This window comes from Tursiops truncatus, chromosome 15 (genome assembly GCF_011762595.2).
Source record: "Tursiops truncatus isolate mTurTru1 chromosome 15, mTurTru1.mat.Y, whole genome shotgun sequence".
In the NCBI taxonomy this organism is placed as follows: Eukaryota; Metazoa; Chordata; class Mammalia; order Artiodactyla; family Delphinidae; genus Tursiops; species Tursiops truncatus.
The window spans coordinates 51,078,045-51,101,783 of record NC_047048.1 but is presented as its reverse complement, the minus strand read 5'-3'; the positions used below and the strand labels follow the sequence as shown (position 1 = coordinate 51,101,783).

The following is a 23,739-nucleotide window of genomic DNA, read 5'->3' as shown; positions in this document are numbered from 1 at the left end:
ATCCCACAGCTCTCCGCTGTCGTCTTCCGTGGTTTCCCATTGCCTGAGAATAAAGTCCTCACTGAGAGCCAGGCTCCTGCGAGGGGGGATGCCTCCACCCCTCCTCGCCTTGTCTGCCTCCCCCAAACCCCAAGCAGAAGGAGCACCCCCCACACCTGGGCCTCCCACCTGTACAGCCCCTGCCTCTCTCTCTCTCTCTCTCTCTCTTTCTCTCTCTCTCTCCCTGAAAGTTCTCGAAGCTTTTCTCTTTGTGGTGATTCATCCACTCATCATCTGAGACCCTGCCTGTCAGTTTCCAGAAGGCAGCATGGCATCAGCCTACCTTTTTGTCCCCGCTCCCTGCGAAGCATCCATTGAGCGCTTGGCATTCTTTTAACTAGTGAACAAAGCTTCTTCAGCTTCCATACTCCCTGGCTTGGACCTTTTCATCCATTTCCCCTCTTCCTCCGTAAATGCGCTTCGCTGTTTGTTTTTTTGTTTGTTTTTGCTTAGTAACCACCACCCGCAATTATCAGATTCTCTCCCGGCTTCTGGCTTCTCCACAGGGCTCTGGGCTGCTGTCATGTGTCCGTCCACCTGCTCCCTGGTCTTTGGCCTAGTTTCTCATCATTTCCGTGAACGGTTCCTGCTGGTTCTCTTCCCTTTAGCTTTAATCGTGCCAGTCATGATGCCTGTTTCCAAAGCCCGGGCAGCTACTATCTGGTGGAAGTGTAGGAAGTGGCTTGTTTATAATTTCCTAGGACAAGTCGGCTGGTGTTGAACACACTGTTACAGAGTCTGCTGCTAGAATGTTCTGAAATTCTTTCTGGAGAGTTGTTTTGTTTTCCTGTGGAAGGCAAAGATGTCGCCGGTGGAAACAGCACTTTAATGCAGAGTTTTGAATGAAATGTGTCCAAAACAGGCAGCTCTGACCAATGAGGTTAAAGGACATCAGTCTTAGAAAAGTCATGTTTGTAATGATGCTAATTATTTCCGTTTTTTCCAGTTGCTTATATTAAGTTGATCATATTTAAGGTTTATTCCTGACACAGAATTTATGTCTGTTAGGTCTAAAACTTGACAAGAATAGTTACAAAATATTACAGTTTTCAATTTTAATTATTACTGGCAGCATTCCTGTCCACTTTGTTTTCCCCAGGGCTATTAGAAATGTTACTTATTTAAATGTTTCATTTTGGGGCCAGTGTTTGCCCTTGAAGATAAAATTAAACATGAAATGTATTCTTGAATCTCCCAGATTCGCAGACTAACCAGATTAATCTCTAGTGGTAATTTTTCATGTATACTAACAGGAATAGACACAAAGGAACATTATTTTTATTAAATATTTTTTCTAATTGTAAAAATGGTGCTTATTGTAGATAAATTCAAAAATTCAAGAAAACATAAAAATGAAGATCACCATTATTCTACCACCCACAAAAAAAATCACTATAACTTAATGTTATATGTCCCATATAACATCTATTCTATTTTTTTATAAAATTAGGATTATATTGGACATACGATTTTTATCCTGTTTGTTTTCTCTTAACATTGCATTGTGATTACTTCCTACATAATTCTGTATTAAACATAGCTGTAACGGTTGTATACTTTTAAATCACGAAGGACTATAACATTTCAGGAATATTCTATTACTGGATAGTTAGGTATTTTTGTTCCAGTGCTTTAAAATCATTTCTATTCCTCTTCAAGATGTAGATACTTACAAATTGGCATATTATAGTGTATTTCTTTAAAAAAAAACCCATAAGATTAATTAGGTGTGTACTCTTGATTTAAATTGTAGTATTTCAGGAATTAGAAATAGGGAGATTAATTTTGAGTAATGTTATATCATACAGGCATTTAAAAACCAGATGCGTTTAAGGAAAGGCCCAGTTTTGCTTGCTTTAATGTTGGCCCAGGTTTGGAGACTAAAGCATTTACAGACCATTAACTGTAATAGTTTACTCTTGAGACCACTTGTCATAATGAGCTGTCAATTGTTGTGCATCTAAGTGTAGTTAAAGGGACCGTTGGGCTTGCACTTTGAAAGCCAGCGTTTATAAATGTGCAGGAATTGAATTATAAATGTGGTGGTTCAAGCGAGGCTCTACTGCGTCATGCCCGTCTGGATGCACTGTCTGGTCTCTGGAAGATTTTGTGTCCATTTAAAAATAAGAAACAGTGAAAATATTGTGTGCTTGAGCATATGGCTACATGATTTTCATGTTCCTTACGATATATTTTGGGAAAAAAATTTTAATCAAGAGTTATGAATCAGTATTTCTTTATTAGGCATGCAATGAATTAGTTTCAGCTGATAGTTTGGAGAGAGAAAGATGGAAATTGAAAATATTTAAATGTACTTTTTCTTTATAGGTGACTCAATAAAGCTATAGTCTCTAATAATGTATAGTCTGTATTACCTGTTTTATCATTTGTTTCTGAACAATGTTTGCCTTTTCAAAATATGTGCACTTTAAAAGTAGCTACTCTACTTTTAAAAATTAGTATGACATAACTGGATTACATTTCACATTTTTTTCATGGTTAAGATGCCCTTTGCTTTGAGTGTACAAATTCTAAATGATCACACAGTTAAGAAACTCTTGAAAAATCTTTTTTTTTTTTTTTTGACATTTCAACTGTTTAATTTTATTCTCTTTTGAAAGGTCAATATTTGGTATGTGAAAAGTTCCCCTTGAAATTTGTTTCTTTCTTTTCCTTTTTTTAACACAAAAGTAGTACCTCCTTGCTAGAATAAAACAATATAGGTGAGTAAAAAGCAAATATTTTATTCAATTCCACTCTCTCTCTTCATTAGAAGTGACCGTCATTAGCAGTTTGGTGAGTTTTCTTCCAGACTTTTCGTCTAAGTTTTTACCAAGCTAGGTCGGTAGGTAGATGATGATACACAGATGATATGCAGATTTTCCTATGTAAATTACCCAGTTCTTTCAAATAGTATACATAAAGTGATCTAATAGGAGTCTACGATCTATGTTATGTGTTGCTATCATACAGATTAGAATAGAGGTCAGCATACTTTTACTGAAAAAGGCCAGAAGGTATTTTTGACTATGGGCTCCACACTTTTTATTGCAACTCTTTAGTGTTGTAGCACAAAATAGCCACAGACAATACCTAAATGAATGGGTGTGGTGGCTGTGTCCTAACAAAACTGTATTCATGAACACCAGAAGTTGGATTTCATATAATTATCATGTGTCATGAAATATTATCCTTTTGATTTTTTTCAACCATTCAAAAGTGTAGAAACCAAACTTAGCTCATGGGCTCTATAAAAGCAGATGGATGGCAGGCCAGATTGGTCCACGGGCTGTACTTTGCCAACCTCTGGTCTAGAGTAAAAAAAAAGATAAATTTATTTACAAAATTCAATCATACTTTTTTTTCAGAGTTAAATATCATAGTGAGATTAATAAAGGCAAAGAAAACACTTCTTTTATAGAATACTCACCTGATACTTCACGGATAGTGAATGAAAGGAAATATTTAAGAAGCAAGCAAATGAGAGAAGAACGGCTGAGAGCAGACTTATGTGGGGCCTCAAGTGCTGGAGGGCCAAAGGGGGTTTTGGTGTTATGACCAATTCACAAACTCCCTCAGCACTTCCCCAGGGAGAAGTATCCCCAATCCTGTTTCTGAAGCACAGCATTAGTATAAACTTCTGCTTCACATGGAGACCTATATTTGCATGTATCATCTTTTTATATGAACTTTGTTTTGTAGTGTTAGTTGACAAGTATCATCTTTGTAATTGACAATTTTTTTTACACACTCTGCAGTGGATTCTTAAAAGTTTATTAATTATGAAGTTTTGTATTACTTATAAGAATGTAAAATAGAAACATTGAAGGTTGCCCAGGAAATATGTTACCTTTTAAGCGCCCCCAAATAGATGCTTTATAATGTTAAGGCCATCCAATTGATTTCAAGGATGCTCTCGATTTGATCCATTTACCAGGTGTGTCTCTTGATGGCAATTCTGCTTTCACACCAATGAGAACACTGTGATCCAGTTTTGCTACCTTGTGGAGTAATTGCTAGTTTTAACATTGTAAAATAAAACAATAAGACACCTATTGTGGTACCTGTGAAATTGTTATTTTCCACCATAATTGCAAAATACTACCTGTAATTCATAAAACAAAAACTTTTTATCATGAAATAAGGAACAGTTGATTAAGGATTTATACTATCTGATTTTATATGCTTGGTATGTGGTTTAATGAAAGTGTGTGGTAAAAAGTAAAAATAAATTTATTGTGTGTGTGTTTTTTTTTAAACCACTTGTCCCGTATTTCATTTAGTTCATCTGAAGTAGAGAATAAAATAGTGTTTCATTTTTTTCTATTGTCTAATTTGGCAATTTGAGGAATGAAGGATATTCTTACTAGATAACCAAATACAAGTGTCAAAATACATACATGCATGCCATACACACACATACATGCATACAAATGCACACAAGCATATATGAAAAGGGGTTATATCTTTTTTTTTTGAAGTTCTTTGTATAAAAGTGAGAAACTATACATCAGTGTAAAGAAGAATATAAAAGTGTGTGTATTTTTACTACCCAGCCATAACCGCTATTAATAATTTTGGGAATACCTTTCAGTATCTTGTGTCTCTCTCTATACACATATGCACATATACTTATATTTATTTCTTTGGTCCTATTTGTTACTTGTCTACCATGTGCCTGACACAGTGTGAGGCATTGTGGGCACAGAGGTGAACAGAACAAGCCCCTCTTTTCCTGAGGTTTACTTTGTTCTAGTTGGGGGAGATAGGCCATAACCAACAGGTTACTGTATATCTGGTGATGGTGCGTGATGTGAAGAACATTAAGAACAGGAAGAGGGACAAAGAAGGTGTAGGGTGTGTGTGTATGTGTAAGGGTTAGAGTAAACATGGTAAGGGTTATACTACCCATGCACTTTTGTAACTTGCATTTTGAAATTAAAAATACAGCATGAGGGGGCTTCCTTGGTGGCGCAGTGGTTGAGAGTCTGCCTGCCGATGCAGGGGACACGGGTTCATGCCCCGGACCGGGAGGATCCCACGTGCCGCGGAGTGGCTGGGCCCGTGAGCCATGGCCGCTGAACCTGCACGTCCGGAGCCTGTGCTCCGCAATGGGAGAGGCCACAACAGTGAGAGGCCCGTGTACCTCAAAAAAAAAAAAAATACAGCATGAACATTTTCTGTGTCAGTAGACATACTTCTAAATAAGCATTATTCTGAATGGCATACTCTACTGATATGAATGAATGAGTTTTATTTAACTAGTTGCCCAATATTATACAACAATTTTTGCTTTTTTAAAAATTTGCTTTTTATGAGCAAGGCTATAAGAGATATTATTTCCTGAAGATAAGCTTTTTTTGCACACTCTTAGGATAAATTCCTAATAGCAGAATTATTGGGTCAAAGAATAATCTTTTGTTAAGACTTCGGTTATGTGCCCAGTATGATTAAAAATGTTATACGGCTACTTCGTAATTCAATTTGTTTTCCTTTCCTCTTCACTCTGCCCTCCACATTTTCAAAGTTTCAAATCCAAGCAAAGGATTTAAAGAACTTAAAGGACTTGGTACTGTGATAACATACAACTTTAGTGGTGAATTTTTTGTTTCTGAAATCAGATTCGTATTGTGGGTGGGAAGGCTAGTGCACTTATAATTGCATCATTGCACAAGCTAACAAAGTCCTATTTGTTGCTTACAAAGTTGGTGTGAAACGAAGAGAAAAAAACATTAAGCACAACAAGCCAGGAGCTTTGGAAATGCAAGAGGGTCAGTGCAAGTTTCAACATGTCATTTCATTTGCTTTTTTTTTTAAGGTCTGATGAAAGTCTAAGAATATTGAACTGCATTACAAAAGAAGCATTCAGTCTTGGGAGAAGACCATTTTATATTTTTTCAACTTGCCTTAGGATAGTTTTTTTTATCACAATAAAATAAAATTTATTATTTTAGATGAAAATTTCTAATTTACCATCACCTTCCACTGGTTTTCTTTCAGGTGACCATCTATGTAATACTAATGCTAACAATATTGGCGTATACCTACATAGCATCTACTCTGTGCCAAATACTAGATTATCTCATTTTAAAGCTAGACAGAGAGATTCTTTTTGCTTTCTTTTATATTAATTTTATTGGAGTATAGTTGATTCATAATGTTGTTAGTTTCAGGTGTACAGCATAGTGATTCAGTTATACATATACATATATTCATTCTTTTTCAAATTCTTTTCCCATATAGGTTATTATAGAATATTGAGTAGTTCCCTGTGCTATACAGTAGGTCCTTGTTGGTTATCTGTCTTATATATAGTGGAGTGTGTGTGTTAATCCTGAGCTACTAATTTATCCCTCCCCCGCCTCCACGTTTCCCCTTTGGTGACCGTAAATTTGTTTTAGAAACCTATGAGTCTGTTTCTGTTTTGTAAATAAGTTCATTTATATCATTTTTTATATTAGATTTCACATATGAGTGATGTCTTATGATATTTTTCAGGGGGATTATTTTCCACAAGAGAAAGTGGAAACTTTAACACCAAGGTACTAGAGGGTTAGCAGCTCTAAACCCCGTTGTTTTGGGCTCATTTTGACATTCTCTGTGTATTGTATTTTTAATACAAAATTATGTATTTAGTGACAAGCTTGGAAACAGATTAAGAAGTTTCTCGTACCAGAGTTGCTGCTCAAAGTGGAAAAATGCAGCCAGGGGTGTAAGTCAGTCAGAGCCCTGCTTCATTGTCTTTGGGGATTGAGGCTTCTAGTGAGGTGAGGAGGTTTGAACTTTCATTGATCCTTGGGACTTGTTAATGTTAGGGCACTTACAGGCCAACCCTATTTAGGCAGTTATCGCAGAACCACAGAGAGTGAGTCCTAGACCTGCGATTACAGAGGGAAAATGTGAATCTTTTTGAAGACTGCAGCTACCTACCACCTGCCTCAAATCAACAATAAACCTCTAATGATCTGTATGACAATGCAGTGGATTTGGTGGGAGATACATGCATACTTCAGAACGTCTGCTTGCATCCTCCTTTTTTGAATTTAAAAGATAAATTACTTTAATTGATGTGTCGTCTAGCCAGTTTCTAGCACATAAATAACTTTCAAAGTGGAAGGCAGTTTCAGCCACAGAAAATTGATGGTATTTTCACTGCAAGTGTTTCCCCTTAAAGTCGTTGAAAGAGTCCCTTAGCAGATGTTTTCTGTGTTTGGATTGTTTTCCCAGGAAACCCATGAATGATGTTTGCACGTGACGGCGCAGTTGCCTAGGTCAGGAGCAAACTTATCTGATCTCACGTGTTGGAGACTGGACATCTTCTGTGTTGACTTTGCACAATGGCAGCTATTTGGAAAGAAATCGTCTTTTTCTTAGTGGGATAAATTGAAGATGTGGTCATGTCAGCAAGAAATTAACATAAAGCACAAGCAAAGCAAACTAGTTTCTCTGTATTAACATAGAACATTATATTCATTATGCCCGTCAAAATATAGGAGGGCTAATTGAGACTGAAAAAATAAAGTCAACGCTCCTCTAAGGGTTTCCTGGCAAGGCAGCTCATCCCCTCTAAGCCTCTTGCCTTTCCTTCACTGTGGGCCTCTGGGCTGTCACATAACAGAATCTTGTGAAATTACATTAAATTAGAGAACACTCGGGTGGTATTAATAGCATGTCTTGACATTTTTTCATGGCTCAAGGAACAATAACTGATTATCTACTGTAAGCCAGATCTGCTTTGTGCTGGAGCAGTTCTTTCTATCTGTCTGTTAATCTTTCTATCCATCTGTTGACCCATCATTTGATGTATCAACCAATCAACTAAATGATCTGTTGATCTTCTTTCCTTCCTGCCTGCCTGCCCTCCCTCCCTCCCTTCCTGACCTCTCTTCTTCCAAACTAAAATCTAAACAAAGCTAGAAGCAGGCAGTCTCCCGGCAGATGAGCTCCGAATTCTAATCTTACCTTGGGTCCTGACTGACAAGATAACACTTGCTCTCTGTGACCTGAAATTTCCTCACCTATTGAATGAAGGGCTGAGATCAGCGCCTTCCAGTGCAGTTGGCAGTTTCGGGCATTTGTAGCTTCTGGATCTGCCTCTATTTTGGTCCTGGCTTTACCACTTCCTGTCTGTGTGACCGTGGGCAATTTATTTAATCTCACTATGCCTCAGTTTCCTCATCTGTGAAATTAGGATCATAATTTTACTTACCAGCTGCTTGGAAGATCAAATGAGGTGATCTGTTTAAATTGCTTAGAACAGTGTGTGGTGCATATTAAATGCTCAACAAACATTAACCTCGTTACCATTACTACAATTATCTCTCATTTGTGTGCCATAGATGCTTGACCTCCTTTCCTGTCTCCCAGTTTTCTTCTCCTGTCCATCTTCACAAAGCTCATAGTCTAGTATTGAGACAAGTGTAATTACCTGGCAAAAATAGAGGAAGAAGATGACCTGTAATTGGGTATTAGAGGATGAGAAGGGGTTTGCCAGGGAGAGAAGGCAGGGGGCCATCGTGGGCAGAGGGAACTGTGTTAGGAGGTGGGAAAGAACTCAGCAGGCTTGGTGTACAGCACTCAGTTGTGGCTGGTGTGGAGGATGCTTGTGGGGTGATGGAGGGAAATGTCATCCTGCATCAACATACAGAGGGACACACAGTCACACCAGAGACACTGGCTCTTCACCACAGTGATTCGCCTCCGTTGGGGGTGGGGCATCCATGATTCCCCAAGGGGTGGGATGTGAATCTTGGAGAGGCTGTGAGGGACTCATGTATGGATTATGAAACCCTCACCATTTTCCCCCTGGGGATACATGCTTCTCTTTTTCTTCACATTGATGTAATTTAATCTCAGGGCTCACTTATCCACTGGCCAAACTTTGGGGGATAAGGAGCCCCAGTTTTTACGCTACTGATTTAATAGCTAAGCAGCTCAGCATAGCACAGAGAGCCCCACGTTGGGTATTGTGAGGCTTCAGGCCTGGATTTGCTTCTAACCAGCGGTGGAACCTTAAAAGCCACTTTCCTTCTCTAGGTCATGTTTATCTGTGGGATAAGAGAAGTGGTTTGGGGGTTCTTATGCACCCCTTTGGCAGTTCGGTGAAGCCTCTAGGAACCCCTTCTCTAAATAACTTTTTAAATGCATCAAATGAAATACACAGAACTACAAAGGAAACTATTACATTGAAATAAAGATATAAAAATAGTAAATACATCTGTGGCATGATAATGTGTGTACATTATTAACACATTAAGTGGCATAATAGCTACTGTAATTTTGAATTATTGATGAACACAAGTGATATTTTGTAATATCTGAAATAATTCTAATGTGATAAGAAAATATCTGGAATTTATATTGAAAACCAAGTCATAGGTGGTGTTAATACCACTGTGGTTTGTGATTTATATTTATAATTAGAGGAAATGCCATACTTCAGTTAGAGTTGAGTGAAAATAATCATGTAATTATTTTTACCATCCCAATTTATGGAGCCTTGGGTTATATCTGTGGACCTGTTGGGTGGTCCATGGAACTCAGGTTAGTGATTCCTGGACTAGATGACTTCTAGGATATTTCCTTTCCTGATTCTTTGGCTATCAAATGATGTGATAATCTGCATAATAGTCAATTTCCAAATAAGTGAAAAATGTTAAAATTCCCATATAATTTTTAAAGCTCATGTCATTGGTTATGAGAAAAACCAAAGTGCTCAGGGGGCACAGGAGGAACTTTTATCTATGGTATTTTACCGGTGTCTGGTTCAAGAGTGCTAGTAGCCATTGTTCAAGGCCCTTGGTAATAACAACTAAAGAGGTGTCGGTTGCGCAGTTGATCTCATTTACAATAGTTATGTTCCATAAAGTCTCCATGAACGTTGACTTAGTGAATACAGAGCCATTGCTCTTAGTGGACTTGCGGGGATAGGTTCCCATGAGCCTCTGGTCACATTTTGATCAGCTGATCAATATATAACCTTGTTTAAAAAAAATCTTACTTAATATGTATTGTTGATTCATTGACATTGAATTCACAGCCCGCAGCACTAAAACTCATGTCTGAATGAAGCTTGTCTAACACGTATATTTTCTCGGTAAAGCACATCACAGCCTTCTTGAGCTTAGGAGCACTAGACAGCACTTCAGCATGATGCTCAGGGCCTTTTAAAGAGTGAAATCATCAACAAAAAGCACAAAATTTCGAAAACTATGCCACTACATAGACTGTAGAAAGAACACTTGTTTACGGTATGAGAGCTGAATCAAGAAGGTAGAGCAGAGCTTTGTTTGACCTCAGCTGGAATCGTGTGCATCAGTGGCTCAAATTTTTTGCCTCTCTGCACATGTCCACTAAGGACCACCAAAGTGCTACGAGTAGCTGAATTTGCAATACTGGGGATTGACCATATATGTTATATTTCTCTCTGGACCTGAGATCTAGTTGTGACACTGCCACTCTTTGTGTCTGAGCTTGGTTTAGTGGTTTCACTACTCTGGATCTCTGTTTTTTTATTCATAAAAAAGGGATGTTGGGATAGATCAGTAGTAGTAGTAGTAGAATTTTTTTTTTAATAGTAGAAGTAACTTTATTCACGTGAAAGCCCAAGGTATAAAGCAGTAGTCAGCTCCTTGCCTCCTCCACATCTCTTGCCCGCCACCATTTTTATCAAGAACATGTGGAAAACTATTGGGCTAGACTTCCAAGGCCATTTTTCCATTGGGTTATATTTTATTCATTTGACAAATACTGAGCTTGGCACAATTCTATGTGCTGTTCTTGCACCAAATTCACTAAAAATTGATTAGAGCTATTTGAAAATGGCCTGCAAATACTTTTTATTTGTAATTCTTATTAAATAGGTTTTCTACTAGTTCTGCATCTTCTGACCTCTCTTAATAATGAATGGCCGAAATTAATCTTTCAAATTTGCTATTGTTTCAAACTCATCAGATTCATTTAGGAGCTCTGTTCAGTCTTCACTCACCCTGGTATGGGCATCCTTCCTCTGTGAGATTAGAATCAGAAACGCCCTCCTCATTGGTCATATCTGAAGGTAGGTCATTTGGAAAACAGGACCCCCACCCACAAGGTAAACCCATTCCAGGGGACACCCAGTATTTTCCTGGGCATCCCTGCCACTTTGGGGTTGTGTTTACTGCTCTACTAGAAGGTTGTCATGATGGAGATGCCTTTCCCCTCTGGAGCATGCATTTTTATAATCCCTGTGTGCCAAAATAGTAAAATAATGTAACAGTATGCATTAAAACAATCTTGAAGCGACCTTCTACTAGTTTAAAGCACATTATAATTTTTACATATGGCAATTGATGTGTGATTTTTCTTAGTCTTCAATGAAAACTAAGTTTTGTACCTAGATTGTACCTGGTTCTTCAGAAGAGATTGATTCCTCTAAGAGGAAAATTGGGAAGAGGGGAATTGACAGTAGATTTGGATCAGTTTGTTTTAGTCCAGTGAGTGTATTATAAAAATGAAATCTTCAAATTCACCTGAAGACTAGTACTTAATCTTTAGTGAGGGAATCTTTCATCATTGGTATTTCTGTCCTTTAGGGAAAAAAAAAATAGGATTTTCCTCTGAAATGCCTTTTTCTTATGAAATGATGAGGTTGAATGATTTCTATTTCTGTACTGAGAGCTGGCTTAAGGAAGGCACGAAGGTGTGGTAGCTTCAGTTTTAATTTGGTATGGATCATTTCATGTCTACAATCATTGGTTTTTAATAAATCTGTTGATGTTCAGAAGGTCTGGGCCAAAAAGACGTGGTCTACAAGGAAACCCTGTTCCAACTGTGGAAGACTGCTACCTTGGTGGCCCCAGTGAACTCTGCCTCCCATCACTCAGGCCCTTGTATATTCCCCTCCTCATTGACTTTAGACTTGACCATACAGCTTGCTTTGGTCAAAGGGACATTAGCAAGCATGATGCAAGCAGAGGCTTGGTAAGCACTGGCACATTAGGGCTTGTCCTCTGGGAATGCTCCTTCTTGGAAGCCACCCTTGGTGCTATAGAAAAGCTTAGGCTAGACTCTTAACTGATCGGCCATGTGGAGAGAGAGAGAGACCTTGAAGGATGAGAGCCATCTTGAATGTTCCAGCCCCAGTCAAGCTTCTGACTGAATGCAGCCTATGGAGTGACCTCAGCTACACCACGTGGAATAGAACTGCTCAGCTGAGCCCAGCCAACCCAGTGAATTGTAAGAAATAATCAATTATTGCTGTTTTAAGTCACTAAGTTTTGCAGTGGTTAGTTACATAGCAATAGATAATGGAAATTATACCCTACTTCAAAAAAGTGTGTGCAAAGGGACATTATTCTGCAAAGATACCTTGTCCATTTGGTTTGTAGAAAACTGCATTTCATAATGCTGTGATGCTGTGATGTCTTCAGAAGTACAGTGAGCAAGGGTAGGCATGCATGTGCATGTATATGTGTGTATGTATGTGTGTGTGTGTTCGTGTGTGTGTGTGTGCATGTGTGTGTGAGTTAGATATTGTGGGATCCTTTCTTCCACCATTGCAGCTGAGTATTATGCATGCAATATTTTTATTTCCACGAAGGGTATACCTGAGGAAGGTACCTTGAAAAGTAATTGCTCTTTTATTCATTCAGGTTGTGGAAGATACTGAAAAGTATAAAGAAAATAGCCATCACCCAGAATCCCACCACCCAGAGGCTAACTTTGGGAAGCTTTCATATTGTAACAACAGTTAACATAACAAAAAACTTCACTTGATTCTTCTTTGAAAGTCTATTGTATAAAGTAGGTCCACTGAGAGGGTGGACTCTCTGATATCCTTATAAAAGTGGTTATAAATGTGCACCCAAATCTGCAGGTTCACGTGCTGGATTTATAGTTTATATCCCCTCACTCCACTTCATTCTCCATACTGCTGTCAGACTGCTTTTTCTAAAAGGCAAATTTCTGACTTTGTTCTGCCTATGCAGTAGGTCCACACTGCCTCTAGGACGGTGGGTCTCCATTAAGGGTGATTTTGCTTCTGGGGAACATCTGGCAATGTCTGGAGACATTAATGACTGTATTGGGGGTGTTAGGTGTTGCTATTATCTAGTGAGTAGAGGCCAGGGATGCTGCTAAACATCCCACAATCACAGGACAGGCCCCCACAATAAGGAATTATCCAGCCCAAAATGTCAGTAGTGTGGTCACTGGCTCTAGGGTAAGGCCAAAATAGTTGTGCCCTTTCTGACTTCACACTGACCTCTGACCTTTTATCGCTTGTGCATTTTCCATATGCAGTACTAAATAGATTTCTGTTTTCATATCTTCTCACCTTGTGACTCTTTCCCGCAGTCTGGAAAACCCTTTCCCCAGAGGTAATTTGTTCTTTGTGTATTTTATTACTATGACTCTGCTCACTTCCATTTTTCTAACTACACTGAGTTGCAGTTACTTTTTGAAATCTGTTTTCCCTTCAAGCTGTGAATTCAAGGTGAGCTAGGACCAAACCACATGTCTAGTAAACATTTGGGTGAATGAATGAATGTTTGAATAAAACCAGTGAAAAAGAGGGTGGAGCTGCACACGTTGAGAACAGTACATGGCTCACCCTCAGCAAGTTTTCTTTGCTAGCGGATGTGACTCCTTCCTGCAAAGGCACTGTGGTCACCAGTTCCCACTGCACATGATTTCAATGTCACTGCACTTCCCGGGGGATCTTCCTCAGGCTTCTTTGCCCCATAAGCCCCATAACAGGCATCAGTATCTGATTTCAGGTGGCTTGAGGGAGTAGAGAGGTAACCTCAGGCATGTGAGGAGTGGGGAGATGAAGCTTTGTGCCCCAGATGCCCACCTGTAAGAACCAGGGAAGGGAAGGTTTTAGAGAAGTGAAGGATTGATTCAAGCCCCTGTCTTTTGCCTTAAGTTACATCAACATTAACTCAGCATGATGTAAAACAGTTGTTCTCAAACTTGTATGCCTGTCACTGTCACCTGTACAGCTTCAAAAAATACTGTCGTTGGTTGTCCAGCACCCCAGAGATGTTGATATAATTGGTTTTTGGTATATCCTAGGCTTCATAATTTCTGAACGTTTTCTAGGTAAATCTATTATCTTTGAGAATCACTGATGTAGACAATTAGGTAGATTATAGCTCTTCATGCTAGTATTTCCAAAGTAATTTAATAATTTTCTTTTTGGTAATTTAATATTTCTTAACAATTTTTGTATAAATAATAAATTAGTATTTATAACTTTGTTTAAATTTATATTGGCTGTAAGATAATTTAATATCTAACTTTTTAGTAATTGACATTGTGTAACTTCATTTTCTTCTTTCCTCTTCCTTCTTGAAACTCCTCCTTTCCTTCTTTACCTTGAAACTCATATGAAATATCATAGAGAAGCAGCTGACCATTCTTCGTGTTGGAGGAAATTGGAAGGAAACCATTTTTTAGATAGTCTGCCCACAAAGATGCAACATTAGAACTTTCCTTTTGGTTTGTATCCTCCCTCTTCTGTTTCCCATACCCACAAACTCTGAATTCTTTGTGCCTAAGAGAAAAACTAGGAAGACCCCTCCATCGTCCTAATAGTTCTTCTAAAAGGCTTACTGTACTCTGAGGTTCTGCACTTTTTTTTTTTTTTTTTTTTTTTTTTTTTTTTTTTTTTTTGCCGTACGCGGGCCTCTCACTGTTGTGGCCTCTCCCGTTGCGGAGCACAGGCTCCGGATGCGCAGGCTCAGTGGCCATGGCTCACGGGCCCAGCCGCTCCGCGGCATGTGGGATCTTCCCGGACCGGGGCACGAACCCGTGTCCCCTGCATCGGCAGGTGGACTCTCAACCACTGCGCCACCGGGGAAGCCCGGTTCTGCATTTTATTACAGATGGTGCATTTGTTATGAATATGCTGGGTAAGAAAAAGAAGTGAAAGAGCCTTTTTTTTTTTTTTTAAAGTCGGGTTATTTTTTGTTACTGAGTTATTTGAGTTCCTTATATATTTTATTTTTAAAAAGATTATTTATTTTATTTACTTATTTTTGGCTGCATTGGGTCTTTGTTGCTGCACGCAGGCTTTCTCTAGTTGTGGCGAGCAGGGTGCTACTCTTTGTGGTGCGCTTCTCATTGCAGTGGCTTCTCTTGTTGCAGAGCACAGGCTCTAGGCGCACGGGCTTCATTAGTTGTGGCACGTGGGCTCAGTAGTTGTGGCTCACAGGCTCTAGAGTGCAGGCTCAGTAGTTGTGGTGCACGGGCTTAGTTGCTCCATGGCATGAGGGATCTTCCTGGACCAGGGCTCAAACCTGTGTACCTGCATTGGCAGGCGGATTCTTAACCACTGTGCCAGCATGGAAGTCCTGAAAGAGCCTTTGAATGCTGTCTTATCATCTTCCTCCCTCCATGTCCTCCTCTGCTCCCTTCTACCCTGCTTCCAGGCATTTTGTTTGCTTGTCATATGTTTCCAGATATTACTGAGACAAGGTCTTGATCACCTGTCAGAACGGTGTTGCTCATGACCAGTGGTTGGACTGATTTTTGCCATTATCTTAAATATGAGAGCTAGAAACAACATTCATTCCATGGCACTGCATGCCCAGCACTGCACTTTTGTTTTTTCCCTTAATATTCAGTTTATGGAATTTGGGATCCAGTGGCTTCTGCCACTAAGTAGGTAAGCACTGCTCTAGGGTGGCCACTCTGGGCAGAGGCAATAGCTTTAAGAGAAGAATAGAATCATTCTGAGGTGCAGAATTTTAGGTCACTATATTCTGTTTCATTTCAAGAGGGAACGTTAGAGTAGGAAGAGTTTGTTGAGATGGTATAGATAGTGTAACCCTATTATGCCTTTTTTTTTCCATTTAATAAAACTAAAGCCGAGGGCCCTTCTTTAATTCACCATTTGATCACTGCTTATGGAAGGACCCTAGGTCCCCCTTTTGGAGGTGCTACTGGGTGTGGGGAATGAGGAAGTGAAATGATTTGTTCAGTGAGACAAAGTTTTGGCAGAACCACAACTATAAAGCAGGTCTCCATTTCTTGAGGTGCTTACTTTATACAAAATTTCCAGTCTTGATTTTTTTATAGGTTTTTCCCATAATGGAGTAAGACGATGGTCAATAGATGTTTATACAAGATTTATAAGTTTAAGAATAATTGACTATACGTATGCTGTCAAAGCTAGGAAATTTGACTTAAATTAGTATCTAATGGCCATTTGGTTGATAGGTTCAGTTCTTAATTTCTAAAAGTTATTTTCTTATGTATGTGTAACTGAATAACTTTGCTGTACATCAGAAACTAACACATTGTAAATCAACGATACCTCAATAAAATAAATTTAAAAAATAAAAGTTTTTTTATGGTAATACAAAAGTGCTTTTTGCTTTTTCTGAATTACCTAACTTTAAGAAAACACACCAAAGAGTGGAATTTTGTGTCAGTCCACTGTTGGGCTGTATGATTTATGTCCCTTTTACTGCTGAAAATGTTTAGCAAACTTTAAAGCTGGATGAGAAACTTAAAGGTCCTCTTATCTGAGTTCATTGGACAGATGAGGAAATCAAGGTCTGGGGAGGTTGTTATTTGCTAAGGTTCACAGAGCAAGTTCAAGGCCAAGTCGGAGACTTAGAAGTCACATTGTTTGACTTCAAGTTCAGTACATTTTTCCCTGGGTGCAGAGTAACCACAGGCAGGGCCAGTACCACACATGCACACGTGCCCACACTCTCACATTCTTCATAAGTCTGTTTTCAGAGGCATGGGTTGTGGATTGTCTTCTCCCAAAGCTGGCCTGAGATGAGGGTTGGGGTGCAAATAGCTTACTTGTCAGACGGTCCCAGGAAGCACAAGTAGGGGAGTGGGGATGTGAGATAAGGAAGGAAATGCAGCCAATATAGGGTGTGTGGACCCCAGGTTGATCCCACTGGGGGCAACGGAGTGCTGTCTGCAGAGCACTGTGTTTTGGAGGCGGTGTAGAATAGGCTTCACAGTAGTCTTCTGCAGGGGTGAAGAGCTGGGCTATTTGTTGGAGGTCTTACTTGTAGGCACTTGATGAAAAGCCCACCATCAGAGTCTCGGGTCCTAGAGTAAGGCCTCGTCAGTGTGTGTGGGAGCTGAGTGCCGAGGGGCTGTGGAGGGGTCACTTCTGCAGGCTCACAGGGAAACGGAAATGGGTGTAAGTGGAGGTTCCTACACACAGTGCGATTCCGACAAACATCCCGTCTTGGCTCTTTTCTGTTCTTACCATCTGCGCGCCTCGTGCTCCAGTAGGGGGTAGGTGGGGCTGAGAAGTAGGTACTGCCTGTGATACCATCAGTGTTGGATAGTCTGTTTGGCCCTCCTGATCTGCGCTCCACCTTCTGCATGTGCTCATGTCTGCAGATGGAGCATTAGATGCTGCGTTGATGGGCTTCCTTGCCCTCAGGCGTCTGCACGGATTCAGGAAGTGGGAGGCTAGAGCAGAAGATTGGATGGAGGAGGAACAGGAGGTCAGCCTCTATCCCCCCAGGTTTCTTCTTGACACTGGGCTGATGGTTGTCTCTGTCGTCCTCCTGGAAGCCACAGAGTCTGTCTGGCAACCCCTCCTGTAGGCACAGCACTTTCACTGTGTTCCGGTGGCTCTGTCTTCCTGCCCCTCTGGCCTAGGGCTCTTCAGATTCCCTGGTTGTCTTCCTCAAGCCCTGCCCACACCTGGTAAATAATCCCTTATTAAATGCCCTCAGCTGTCTCCTGTGTGTGTTCCATCTGTCTCCTGCTGGGACCTTGGCTGAGACACCATTTTGAAGAGTTTGCTCTCCAGACAGAATTGGATGAGATGAAACAGCTAGAGACGGTGTGAAGATATAAGATAATGAAGTGTAAATTGTACTTGAGCCCTAAGGACACTCAGCAGGTAGGATGCATTAACAAAAGAAGTGGTGCTTATTAAAGAAGACTTTTTGGAAGGCTGCCTTACGTTTTAATTGGTGAACTTCTTTGTTTGGTCTCCTCTGAGTAGTGACTTGAAAATCAGAAGCTCTGCCTTATTAGGACCATGTATGCAGTTAATTATAATGTATCTATCAGATGGAATAATAGGTAATTCATAGAAACACAAGGGTGAAGTGGATCTACCCATCTGGAAATTTCAGAGATTTCTCTCATGTATTTTTGTTGTTGTTGGAAGTCAGTTCTTTATATAAAGTCCTTTGTGAAAACAAAACAGAATAAAAACAAACCAAAAAGAAGGGGCAGGGCAAATTAAAAAAAAAAAGAAGAAAAAGGGAAAAGACAGGGACAAAGGACACAACGGGACACGACCCATTGCGCCTCCTTGGTCTCGTCCTCGGGCTCCTTGCCCTCTTTCACCTAAAGAACTTCTTAACTTCTCAGCTACTTTCTCGGCACTCTCATTTTTGCCAGATCCTTTCTTTTCTCTCTCTTCAGCCTCCCTCCTGCGTTCTTCAAACTTCGTTTTGAATTTCTGCGCATTCTCCGCGTTAATGGCTCCTGCTTGGGGCACTCGTCGGCGAAGTCGGCGTGGGTATTCCAGACCCAGGCGCTGTCGCTGCCCGCGTACGGCTTCAGCTCCATCACCGGCGTGATGCAGTGGTTGGCGCAGAAATTGAGGGCCTTGTCCCTGCGCCTGAGGAGGCGGATGGTCCCCTTCTCCTCGTGCTTCAGCAGCTTGACGTCCCCGGTGCCCCTCTCCTTCCACCCCGGGAGGTCATTCGCCGAAGCGAACCGAAACAGCTAGGCCCGCATTTTAAAAAATTCCTCTTCACCTTTTTCCAGCGTTTTAATTTCTCGCTCGGGAAGAGAAAGTATTAGCAAAAACTGGGGATCATGGTTGGACTCGTCAGCATTCTCGGCGGAGGTGAGGTGGTCCTCGTGGGTGTCCTTGGGGGCCGCCATAGGCGCGGCGGCTACTCGTCGGCTCGGTCGTCGCGGGCTCCGCGGCCTCTCGGCGGCTGCTCGCAGCTCCTTCCTCCGCTTCTGGAGACAGTACCTCCTGCCCGCCCGCCCGCTCTTCCCTGTGCCCTGCGACCCCTCGTGTATTTTAATGTTAGATAAATAAGTCATTTCCTCCTAATTCCTTCTGTTCCTCATCCCTCTAATGGTTTATAATCCACTTTTTGGAAATTTTTTAAAAAAGCTGGTGTGAAAGGCATTTCAAGCAGCTTTGAGTAAGGCACTATAGCAACAGAAAGCACTCACTCTGTATATGTTTACAGAGGGCCTCCTGTGATTCCGGCCCTTTGCTAAGCACCATGGAGTCAGTAATGAATAGTATTTGATCACTGCTTTCAGGGAAATCACGATGTAGTTGGGAAAATAGACGTTCAAACAAATAATTATGATAAATATTTTAAGTAGTATAGGCGTCTACAAAGTATTATGTGTATCTCAGTGAGGGTGTAGTTAAGCTTGGGAGTGTCTGATAATGCTTCATAGAACCAGTGACATTGAGTTGAGTCTTGAAACATGATAGTGAGATTCCCAAGGAGAGAAGGGGAGATGGTATGGAAGAAGGTATGGAATTTCCTCGTGGGTTGGAGAATCAATGAGGCATATGATGATTTGGCCAAAATGCTGGTAGCCTTTGGAGGAGTGCCTGGACTTGAGACCAAGGGATAGAATAGTAATCTAATCACTTAAAAGAATGTAGACGGCACATATACTCTAAACATATTAGGGATGAAGACAAAACAAAAACAATGTAGTTAAGAATCTTTGGGTGTTAACATATCGCTAGACCTCATGGAGCACATGTTCTAAATACTGAGCAATGCATGTTTCTAATTCATGAGTGTCTCAAAGGAGGGAGATAGAGCCATTGGTGTCTTCTATCAATACGTACCTTTGCTCAGATTTGTGCTCCCTTACACCAAATTTATCATGACAGAATTACCTTGTATCACTTTAGAATTACTAAAATATGGAAATATGGTGGATTACCTTTTCAATTACTAATGATTATGTTAGCATCCATATTTCACGATCACCCATTTAGTAGAACATATCTGACACCCCTGCCATAAGAGATACTTGAGCCTTATTCCTTCTAATTATTCTTGTCCCTAAACCTTTAGGATTAGTAATCTTGATATCCCAAGGCAGGGAATTGGTGAAGACTGTTTTATCAATTCCATAGTTGTAGACAGTGAACCAGTAACGAGTGCTGGTTACTTCATGGGGCACTGATAAATAAGAATTTCTCTGCAGAGGCATGAACAAAATGGTGACTGTAATACGGGGGTATTATAGCTAAAGCCTTTATGAACAGAAAGCCCTTAAGCTGGTCATGTTAAAGGCCATTTAATGTCAAGAAGTTTAGATTTGTGGATTACAGAGACAGGAACAAAGTCTGATCAAGTGTCATGGAACTAGAGTGGGAAAGCCCAGAATTAAGCTTGAACTCCCCTGTCATGCAGGGGCTGCATCTCTGCTTCTTCTTTCCTGATTTTATTTGCTACCTTGCTCTATTTCTGCTTTAGTTATCTCTTGCTTTAACTACCTCAAAACTTATTGGCTTAAAACAACCACTACCATTTAGTATCCCTCAGGAGTTTGACTGGGCTCAGCTGGGTGGGTCTTCTGCTCCACATGGTGTTGCTGGGGCTTTAGTTATCTGGGGGCTCAAATGAGTCAAATATTCAACCTGACACTCCCACGTGGCAGGCAGTTGATGCTGGCTGTAGTATGGGAGCCCATCTGGGATGCCAATGGAGCACCTGCGTGCTCTTCCATGAGGCCCCTGTCCACGTGGCTTGGGCTTCTCTCAGCCTGGGGGCCGGATGACAAGAGGGAGCGTTACATACGTGCAAAAGCAGAAGTTTCTGGAGCCCTGAAGGCCAGGATTCAGAAGTCCTGGGTGACCATTCCCACTGCGTTCTGTTGGTCAAAGCAGTCACAGGGCTAGCTTCCCAGAGAGGGGAAATAGACTTGGGAAGAGTGATGAACAATTTACAAATACTTTTCTTTTTCTTTTGTATGGGACTCAATATGCCCAACATGTCCCTCAGGCCCTACTGCATGGAAGCTTTTTAGTTCAGTGTTCATCACCAACTGGCTATATAGCCTCTGTGTCTGCAGAGCTCCCAGGTTCAAATGCTCCCAAGTTCAGATGCTTCCAAGAGACACTCATATTGGTTGCTGGCTGTCCAGTCATCGATGGGTTGAGAGGGCCAAGTCTTGTGCTACTGAGGATTTTCTTTGAAGGGCTGAAGTGGGATGGGTTATGTCACGGGTACTGCGGTCAGAGTAGGCAATGGCACATGAGAGCATCAGGGGGATTTGAAGGAATTCTCAGGTCCTGCCCATCCCTCCGAAGCTAGAGAGTTCTTTTCTTTCTATGTTCCCCAAAGCTCTGCTTGACCTGCCTTCTGACTTCTTGAGTCATCCCCTCCCTGCTTTGTTTTGTTTTTTAAGTTACTCCTGTGCCCTGTTCTCCCTCCTGCCCTCTGTCCTTCCATGGCCCTGGACAAGAAGCCTCTCTCCTCTCTCCCCATCTGTCACTTAGCTTCTAACTTACTCTTCAAATCTCAGCTCAAGTGTCACTTCCTCAGAGGAGTGTGGAACCCTTTGGATTAAGTCTCATGCCCTGTTCCATCTCAGTTTCCTTCATCACACTAATCAGAGTTTGTAATTGTGTACCTGTGTGTCTGCTTGATCACCTTCTGCCTCCCACCGGACTTTAGAGACAAAGGCGCGTGTCTGTCCTCTGGGCATCAGTGACTGTGAGTGGCTCAGGTTGGGTGCTGGCAACTACGTGTTTGCATGAATTAAAAATTGGAGGTAATTGCCTTGAAGAAGGAGTAAGTGGAGAGAATCTTTGTCTTGGTGAGAGAAGTTAAGAGCAGCCTGTTTTGGGGACTACAAGAACAGCATTTCTCAGGGAGTGCCCCCCGCCCCCCACCATGGTGATTTAGGAGTCAGTGAAGTCCTATTGTTAAGGCATGCTAGTGGAGGCTGTGTGGTAGTTTCTGAAATGTAGCAGGAATTCCTGCCTGGAAATTGATTCATAAGTGCCTGGTGAAAAGCCAACTTCTTTTTCTTTTTGCTTCTAGCACCATGTGGCCCCAGTTCTGTACTCAGAGATCTCAGTGATGGCCAAACTTTGTGGGGCCAGAGCTGTGCATTCCATTCCTGCTTACTCTCCCATTAGGCCAGTGTCTTGTTTGTAAGTCAAATTTCGGTTAGATTACAATTTGGGATGTCATATGCTGGGAGCATAATCTCGAGATAACCCCAGCCGTAACTTTTTGTCCAATTCTTCTGTTGCACACTATCTAAAAACAAAGTGAGTCAAAGAATAAAAATGGCAGAAGAGAAATAGAAAGGTAGAGTAAGAAATAACTCAGATTCTGTTTTATTCAAAGATTCTGTATCCTTTTGAATTCTAGAGGTTTTCAATCCCACACTTTCAGAGACTAAGATGGAAGGTGACATTGTTTCAGTTAATCTATTTCACTGAAATAATTTAATTCAGTAAATATGTATTGAATTTTGTATCTCAGTGGCAGGTGTAAAGAAATACAAGTTGATCCATGACCATGAAGTTTGTACCTACCCAGGAAATATGGCATGCACCTGTGTCATGAGGTCCTAATAATGAGAGAGTCAGATAAAGAGGGCCATAATAGGACCTGACCTGAATAGGGGCTGGGGTAGTTACGGTGTGTTTTTATAGGGGGAGCATAATTTGAGCTAGTCCCCATGGATGAGTTGATTTAGGAAAGTTTGCACAGAAGGGAGAGAGAGAAAGGGCCTTACAGGCTGGGAAAGCCCCATGTGTGACAGTTCAAGTGAGAGAAAAAGCAAGAAGGCCCTTTTCACACTCCAGAGGGAGTGAAGGCCTTGTAGGGTAGGGATGAGAAGTTGGAGAATGGAGGGCTATGAAGAGACCCCTAGCCTTTGGGTGAGACCCTTGGAGGCCAAGTTGCAGGTGCTGAATGCTTGCAAGCAGAGAAAGTCACATCATAAAACCTCTACTTTCAGAATGTTATTTCGATCACAATTAGCAAGGGGGTTTTGATGAGGGAGAGGTTGGAGCCAGTGAGACTGCCTGGAAGGTTGTAGTGGTTGACACCACAATGGTGGCAGGAGAAACTGAGAGGGAGGGAAGTGTACAAAATAGGGTTCACCTCCTGCACTGCTGGTGGGAATGTAAATTGGCACAGCCACTATGGAGAACAGTATGGAGGTTCCTTAAAAAACTAAAAATAGAACTACCATATGATCCACCAATCCCACTCCTGGGCATATATCCAGAAAAGAAGAAAACTCTAATTCAAAAAGATACATGTACCCCAGTGTTCATAGCAGCACTATTCACAATAGCCAAGACATGGAAGGAACCTAATGTCCATCAACGGATGAATGGATAAAGAAGATGTGGTGTGTATATATATATATATATATATATATATATATATATATATATATATATATATAGCGGAAATTACTCAGGCATAAAAAAGGATGAAATAATGTCATTTGCACCAATATCGATGGACCTAGAGATTATCATACTAAGTGAAATAAGTCAGAAAAAGAAAGACAAACATTGTATGATATCACTTATATGTGAAATCTACAAAAAGTGATACAAATCAACTTATTTACAAAACAGAAACAGATTCACAGACATAGAAAAAAAACTTATGCTTATCAAAGGGGAAAAGGAGAGAGGGATAAATTAGGAGTTTGGGATTAGCAGATACTATATATAGTATAGTATAC

At 40.8% G+C, this 23,739-nt stretch overlaps 1 protein-coding gene and 1 pseudogene across 13 annotated transcripts in view; one reads left to right on the top strand and one right to left on the bottom strand.

The window, feature by feature from the left end:
- PLCB4 (phospholipase C beta 4) overlaps positions 1-23,739 on the top strand; it is a 422,343-nt gene that overhangs the window by 57,125 nt on the left and 341,479 nt on the right. The gene's annotated exons all lie outside the window — the stretch shown is intronic.
- LOC101336255 (ran-specific GTPase-activating protein pseudogene) lies at positions 17,695-18,909 on the bottom strand (annotated as a pseudogene).